We start from the raw sequence: 7813 nt of genomic DNA, 5'->3' as shown, positions 1-7813 counted from the left end.
CAGCTTGAAGTAAGACAACATGCATGAAGAGGATGATGTGGACAAAATACTCATTTGCCTAATAATTCTGCACTCCCTGTAAAATGGCACAGATAATGTATAAACAGTGTTGGGAAGGTTACTTTTAAAATGTATTCCATTACAGAATACAGAATACATGCCCCAAAATGTATTCTGTAACGTATTCCGTTACGTTACTCAATGACAGTAACGTATTCTGAATACTTTAGATTACTTAATACATTATCATGCTTTTTACAACAACGTGAATGTACTATTGCTGTGTGATTTATTACTATTACTGAAGGTCCGTGTCTCCGAACTGTAGTAAAGGGACCTCTGGCTAATACGGCGGGGTCCCTGTCGGCTCGTAGCCGAAAAATAGCTTTACTTTGTTGTGTGGGTCAACTTTTCTTGCGAGAGACAGAGAGAGGCGTTGAAAGACTGCTCCAACGGAACTTATTGTTATCTGAGGAAAACACGAACACGGTGTACAGTCGAGTCTTAATAGCTTACTTACAACTGGGCTCGTCAGGCACTCTTCTTGGCTGTAGTGGTTATTATTATATTTACATGCTTCCAGCTCCCGTTTTTCCTCGATGACAACTCGTACCTTTCCACTCCCCTTTTTCTCCCTCTTCGCGCTCACAGACCCATTACGTGTATGGCAGTCCATTCTCCCTGCAGCACGGACTACACTGCCCATGATGCTACATTCTTTAGAGCTATGCTTGTAGCATTCTGCCTGTTAGCTTAGCACAACAACGACAACAACGAAAAGGCGCTCTCCCACACAGAGATGTGTTTCTGTTAGAGGAGTTAACCTGTGGAATAGTTATGACAGTGATTTAAAAAGGTGTAGTTCATTTTCCTTGTTTAAAAATATGTTTAAAAATAGAGTATTATAAAAATATATATATCAAGAATGAAAAGGGCAAAAAAAAAAAAAAAACAAAACCAAAAAAACCTCTTGATTCTTTTGCTTTGATGTAGTTACTTATCTAAGGTGGAAAGTTTTTTTTTTTCTTGTTTGTTTGTTTGTTTTGTTTTTGCTTTGTTTTATTATTTGCTTCGAGCCCTGTGTACAGGAGCTGCATGCAAAAAGATCTTTTGTTAAAAGGGTTGGCGTAATAAGAAAATGCTTCAGCCAATACCTTTTGATTAGCCTTGTCTCATGCTTTCTTGCTTTGTGGTAGATCTTTGTTCTGTCTTCACTGAGATATTTGAATGCTAATCAATAAAATCAAATCAAATAGAGTGCACCTGTGTGTAATCTAATGTCAGTACAAATACAGCTGCCCTGTGACGGCCTCAGAGGTTGTCTAAGAGAATATTGGGAGCAACAACACCATGAAGTCCAAAGAACACACCAGACAGGTCAGGGATAAAGTTATTGAGAAATTTAAAGCAGGCTTAGGCTACAAAAAGATTTCCCAAGCCTTGAACATCCCACGAAGCACTGTTCAAGCGATCATTCAGAAATGGAAGGAGTATGGCACAACTGTAAACCTACCAAGACAAGGCCGTCCACCTAAACTCACAGGCTGAACAAGGAGAGCGCTGATCAGAAATGCAGCCAAGAGGCCCATGTTGACTCTGGACGAAATGCAGCAATCTACAGCTGAGGTGGGGGAATCTGTCCATAGAACAACTATTAGTCGTGCACTGCACAAAGTTGGCCTTTATGGAAGAGTGGCAAGAAGAAAGCCATTGTTAACAGAAAACCATAAGAAGTCCCGTTTGCAGTTTGCCACAAGCCATGTGGGGGACACAGCAAACATGTGGAAGAAGGTGCTCTGGTCAAATGAGACCAAAATGCAAAACGCTATGTGTGGCGGAAAACTAACACTGCACATCACTCTGAACACACCATCCCCACTGTCAAATATGGTGGTGGCAGCATCATGCTCTGGGGGTGCTTCTCTTCAGCAGGGACAGGGAAGCTGGTCAGAGTTGATGGGAAGATGGATGGAGCCAAATACAGGGCAATCTTGGAAGAAAACCTCTTGGAGTCTGCAAAAGACTTGAGACTGGGGCGGAGCTTCACCTTCCAGCAGGACAACGACCCTAAACATAAAGCCAGGGCAACAATGGAATGGTATAAAACAAAACGTATCCATGTGTTAGAATGGCCCAATCAAATTCTACATCCAATCGAGAATCTGTGGCAAGATCTGAAAACTGCTGTTCACAAACGCTGTCCATCTAGCCTGACTGAGCTGGAGCTGTTTTACAAAGAAGAATGGGCAAGGATTTCAGTCTCTAGATGTGCAAAGCTGGTAGAGCCATACCCTAAAAGACTGGCAGCTGTAATTGTCTATGACCCAGCATTTTGGGGTTATTATATTCGTGTTCCTAGGCATATTGTAAGGAGGTTTAGTTCTTGTATTATCAGGTTGCTTTGAGTTATTTTTTTCATTTAGGTTACTCTATGCATTCTGAGTTATGTATCTCTTTCTGTTTACTACATGTTCTTGTCCTCAGTGTACTCTCACTTATGCCTGTGGTAGGTTCTCCTTGTTGTTTAGTGTGTCTACCTGTCATGTTTCATGTCTGTTGTGTTATCTTGTTCTCAAGTTCATGTCATGTCTGCGTCTGGTGTTCTTTGCTCATTGTATTTAGTTTTACTGTCCCCCGTGTTGTCATTATGTTTGTGTCCTCAATGTGTCTCCACTTCCCCTAATCACCTCATGTGTGAATTTAAGTCCACAGTCTCCCTGTGTTCAGCATCACGTCATCTGCATATGTACCCCCATGTTTTCCTCGTCAAGGTCATAGTTTAAAAAGTCATAGTTTAGTTCATAGTTGAGTCTTGTTTGCTATTTTGTTTGTTTATTCATTCTTTCAGCCAAATAAAGGCTCGCTTTATTTTGGAAACTCCGTTTTGTCTCCACCGTGTCTGCTTCTAGGTCCACCTCATCTTCACACCGACGCATCCCGCTGTGACACATTCATCTTTTTAGAATAATCCACATTGAAATTTATGTTGTTTCTTCCAATTGTTTGTTCAACCATTGAAATTTATGTTGTTTCTTCCAATTGTTTGTTCAACCATTGAAAATGTGGGATTGTGTCTAAAAATTCCAAAAGTGAAAACAAATTTTTTTTAAAAATAAAACGCCCCAAACTACAAAACCTGTGTCACTGCCCAAAGGATTCTTGAGCCAACTTTACACCCTCAGTCAATTACGAAAAAACTTGGCCCTTACCAGGTCTTAAAATAATTAAAATATATTTGATTATTCAGATCGAACAACACATATTACATATTACACTGTGTCATTACTTAACAAAAATTAAGCCAAGAGCTTTGTGAAAACCTAAGTTGACAGCTTGCAGGACCATATTTAGCAGGAATGACTTGGAGTACCTTTTTGGTATATGATTTTATCAGTCTCTCACATTGTTGCGGATACATTGGTGCACTTTTCTTTACAACATTGCTTTAGGTCAGGGGTCGGCAACCCTGGGCACGTGTGCCACAGCTGGAACGCAAAGGGTTAACTGATGGCACGACCATAGCTGGACTGGCCATCGGGTATACCCGGCATTTGCCTGGTAGGCCGATGGTGATTTTTCGTTTTTATGGGCCAATGGTTTTTTGTGGCGTTTTTTTTGTAACGGTATAAACAATGAATGGTGGTGGATTGGCCAGATGCTGGCCGATGTGTAAAAATAACTCAGTTGTTTGGTGGTGGCTGTGACGGAGCTTCCACAGAGGCCAGCAGGTGGGTGAGAGTAAGGGGAGGCAGGAGGTGGAGAGACCCAAGGCGGCTGCCAGTCCGAGTGTCAGGTGAACTGAACTTCAGGTAAGAAGTTATGACCTGCAGTCTATCTTGGTCAGATATAAACCAAGTTGAAGTGTAGTTTATTTTCTTGTGCTGACTTTTTTACAGTCAGTTACAATAACTAGCTAGCATGACGGAGTTTCTATACAGCTGGGTGGGTGCTATGATGTTACTGATAGTGAACTTGATTTTATTCATAAGGTTAGTTAGTAGACTTGCCAACCGTTCCCTAAAAGAACGGAATCGTCCCGTATTCAGAGAAAATATTGCACGTTTCGTATTGAGCTGAAAAGGAACACAATTTGTCCCGTACTTCAGCTAGAATGGAAAAAGAGACAAATCTGGGGTTATTCTGTGTCTTTACGCTGTCAGCTGCCTCTTCTTCTCTCATTCTCTCCCCTCCCTCTCCTGTTGCTACTTCAATCATGAAACTGATCAATGATCAGCTGATGGGCTTTTCTCTCTTGTTTATCGCCCACTTTGCACCAGAAAGAGGAAACCAGCGGATGTCGCGCTAAACAACAGCAGCAGGTTTAAGCTTGCTCAGCTGTTGTTAGAATTTATTTAATATTGATTTCTAGTATCAGCTGATGTTTGCTGGAGCCACAGCATAAAAGCTACTGGTCATGATATCAGTTTGAACATGTGGTGAGAGGAAAACATGAAGATGAAACCAGGAGATGTCCTTACTGAATCATCAGAGCTGAACAGGTGATGGAGAAACAGGTTCACCTTTTAGGTGACATGAATGAGTTGAAGAGAAGTTATGAACTGTTTCTGAGAGACAAATAACACCAGGATCCTTTTCTAAGTAGCTGACAGCTGGTAACTGTGCAGGGGCGAGTCTAGCAAACATTTGCCAGGGGGCCAGGTAGGGCATTAACAGGGAAAGGGGGACACAAAAAATACTTTTCTTTCTTATTCTCATTTAAAATGTCTAGCTTTTAACAAATAATTATCCAAATCTTACAACTAAAGTTTTTATCTGATGTAAAGTGTATAGAAATCATACATATACCAACAAGACAGTGTACATCACTGTCACAACAGCGTTTGTTTTCATTCAAAGGCTTTATGGTTTTTCCTATAATACCTGGTGGGCCGGTCTCTAGTCAAAATGCCCGGGCTGATTTTTTGTCCCAGTCCAGCCCTGCTGGAAGAATATATGGGAGAAGGACACAACCTATAACGGCAGTGCTCAGTGGCTAGTGGATCTGAGGGCAGACCACAGCAACCTCCCTGAACAGGGCCCAGTAACCATCACAGTGGCAGACATCCAAGAAAGGGTCTCCAGTATGACTAGTTGGACAACACCCAGCCCCCACCATGGTTCACGCCTACTGGCTGAAGAAGCTGACTGCATTCTATGAGCGTCTCGCAGCACAAATGAACCAGCTACTAGTTGACGAGACACACCAGGAATGGCTAATTGAAAGCTGGACAGTCCTGATCCTCAAGGTCCCCCAGAAGGGACCGGTCCCATCCAACTACTGACCAATAACCTGCCTCAGTACCACATGGAAGCTCCTGTCAGGCATCGTAGCGGCTAAGATGAACAGGCACATGGCTCAATACATGAGTGGGGCACAGAAAGGAATTGGCAAAAATTCCTTTCTGTGCCTAGACCTATACACGATCAACAGGACCCCAAGAGCCTTCATCAGGAACTCCATGGGGATGCGGCGGGCAACACTAGAAGCCAACTTCAAGCCCATAGCACAAGTCACCATCAAGTGCGGGATGTACCTAGGAGATGCTCTGTCCCTGCTGCTGTTCTGCATAGACCTTAACCCCCTCAGTGAGATCATTGACAAGGCTGGCTATGGATACTGACTACGGAATAGAGCAATTATCAGTCACCTGGGTCAGACAAGTCTTGAGGAGTCAGCTGAATGGTAAGAACAAGATCCGGGCTATTAACACCTATGCCCTGCCCATGATCAGGTACCCTGCTGGGATAAACTGGCCAAAGAAGGAGATAGAAGCCACTGACATCAAGACAAGGATACGCCTATGTCCCCTTTGTTGATATAAGCTGGAGAAGAGCAGTGTGGAGGGGGAGGGAGAGGTTTCTGGTGGTTTTCCTCTGTGCTGGTCAGAGTGTGCTACTGACTTAGGTGTGGAACAGCCTGCTGCGTGTGACCAGCCTTCTGGTGTGTGGCTCTGGTGTGTGAGTAGTGCTTAACTGAGCAGTGATTGCCCATGAGTGACGGCGGCCTTCATTAGTTTGTGTGGCCTGCCTGGATATTGTTTGTTAGCAGCGTTGCTGTCTCTTTCTGTTGAAGCCTTATTGTTGCTTTCTTTGTTGAGTGGTCATTACCACTTTGGGTTGACCTCCCTGATTTCTTATTAAAGCAGCGGTGCTGTCTCCTTTTGTTGTTGCCATTTATAATTATTGAGGTGTTTGCCTACAATAAAGATCTATTTTATATTAAATACCTCTGCCTGGCGTTCTTTTTCATTCCACCTGGATCTAACTGTTACTGTCCCCCCACCCTCATCGCCTAGCATTTAAGAGGGGACGTAACAGGGCTATTAACACCTATGCCCTGCCCATGATCAGGTACCCTGCTGGGATAAACTGGCCAAAGAAGGAGATAGAAGCCACTGACATCAAGACAAGGAAGCTCCTGACCATGCATGGAGGGTTTCACCCCAAGTCCAGCACCCTGAGGCTGCACACTAAGCGGAAGGAAGGAGGCCAGGGACTGGTGAGTGTCAGCACCACAGTCCGGGATGAGACAACGAACATCCACGAATACATCAGGAAGATGGCCCCAACCGACCGAATGCTCAGTGAATACCTCAGGCAGCAGAAACCCAAGAAAGAAGAGGAAGACGATGAACCATCGTGTAAGCCCCTGCATGGTTGAGGTGGGAATCACCATACATCCCACGATACGATATTATCACAATACTTAACGCACGATACGATATTATTGCAATTTTTTAAAATATTTTGCGATATTCAGATTCTGTACATAAAGGTAAACTTTATCAATATTCATTTTATCTAATATCAAAGTCTCGCACTCAGTCTTTCTCTCATTTCAGTCAGTTTTATTGTTGACAAACTGCACGGTTTGTATTACAGTCTAGCCCAACTTAACTGAATGCAACCATCTGGTACAATTATAGCTGTTCTGAACTATGCAATTTGTGAAAACTATGCAGCCCCTTCAGCAACTGAAGAATTTGAAAGTAAATCAAAACAAAATATAATTTTACATTAAATAAAAAAGTTTTAAACTTAATTAAAATAAAACATGTCTTAAATTAAAATAAGTAAACTGTCATGTTTATTGCTGCCAAAAAAAAAGTTAAACACATTTGGACAGTGAAGGAATGTCAGGATTCTTGCTCAGAAAAAGGATCAACATGCTCTGAAGTCAGAGCACAAAAACCTTTTTTGTAACAAAATATCGATTTCTGCTGTCCCTGTATCGATACATTATTAGCAAACAAAATATCACGATACTACACAGTATCGATTTTTTCTCCCACCCCTACTGCATGGTATGTACCACCCCGTGGACAGAATGTACCACCGGTAGATAGAGAAGGTGGCTGACATCCAGAATCCCTACCAGTGGCTGGAAAGACCTGGACTGAAAGACAGCACAGAGGCACTAATCATGGCAGCACAGGAACAAGCTCTGAGCACAAGATCCATAGAGGCTGGGGTCTATCACACCAGGCAAGACCACAGGTGCAGGCTCTATAAAGATGCGCCTGAGACAATCCAGCACATAACAGCAGGGTGCAAGATGCTAGCTGGCAGGGCATACATGGAACGCCATAACCAAGTGGCAGGCTTAGTACACAGAAACATCTGTGCCTAGTATGGCCTGGAAGTCCCGAGGTCAAAATGGGAGACGCCCTCAAGGGTGGTGGAGAATGACCGAGCTTATCCCAGATACAGAAGTCCCGTCGAAAAAATGGTGATGGCTAACCAACCAGACACAGTGGTGGTAGACAAACAGAAGAAGATGGCTGTAGTGATAGATGTAGCAGTTCCGAATGAC

The sequence above is a fragment of the Maylandia zebra genome, linkage group LG9 (genome assembly GCF_041146795.1).
Source record: "Maylandia zebra isolate NMK-2024a linkage group LG9, Mzebra_GT3a, whole genome shotgun sequence".
Lineage (NCBI taxonomy): Eukaryota > Metazoa > Chordata > Actinopteri > Cichliformes > Cichlidae > Maylandia > Maylandia zebra.
Note: the sequence above shows the minus strand (reverse complement) of the source record.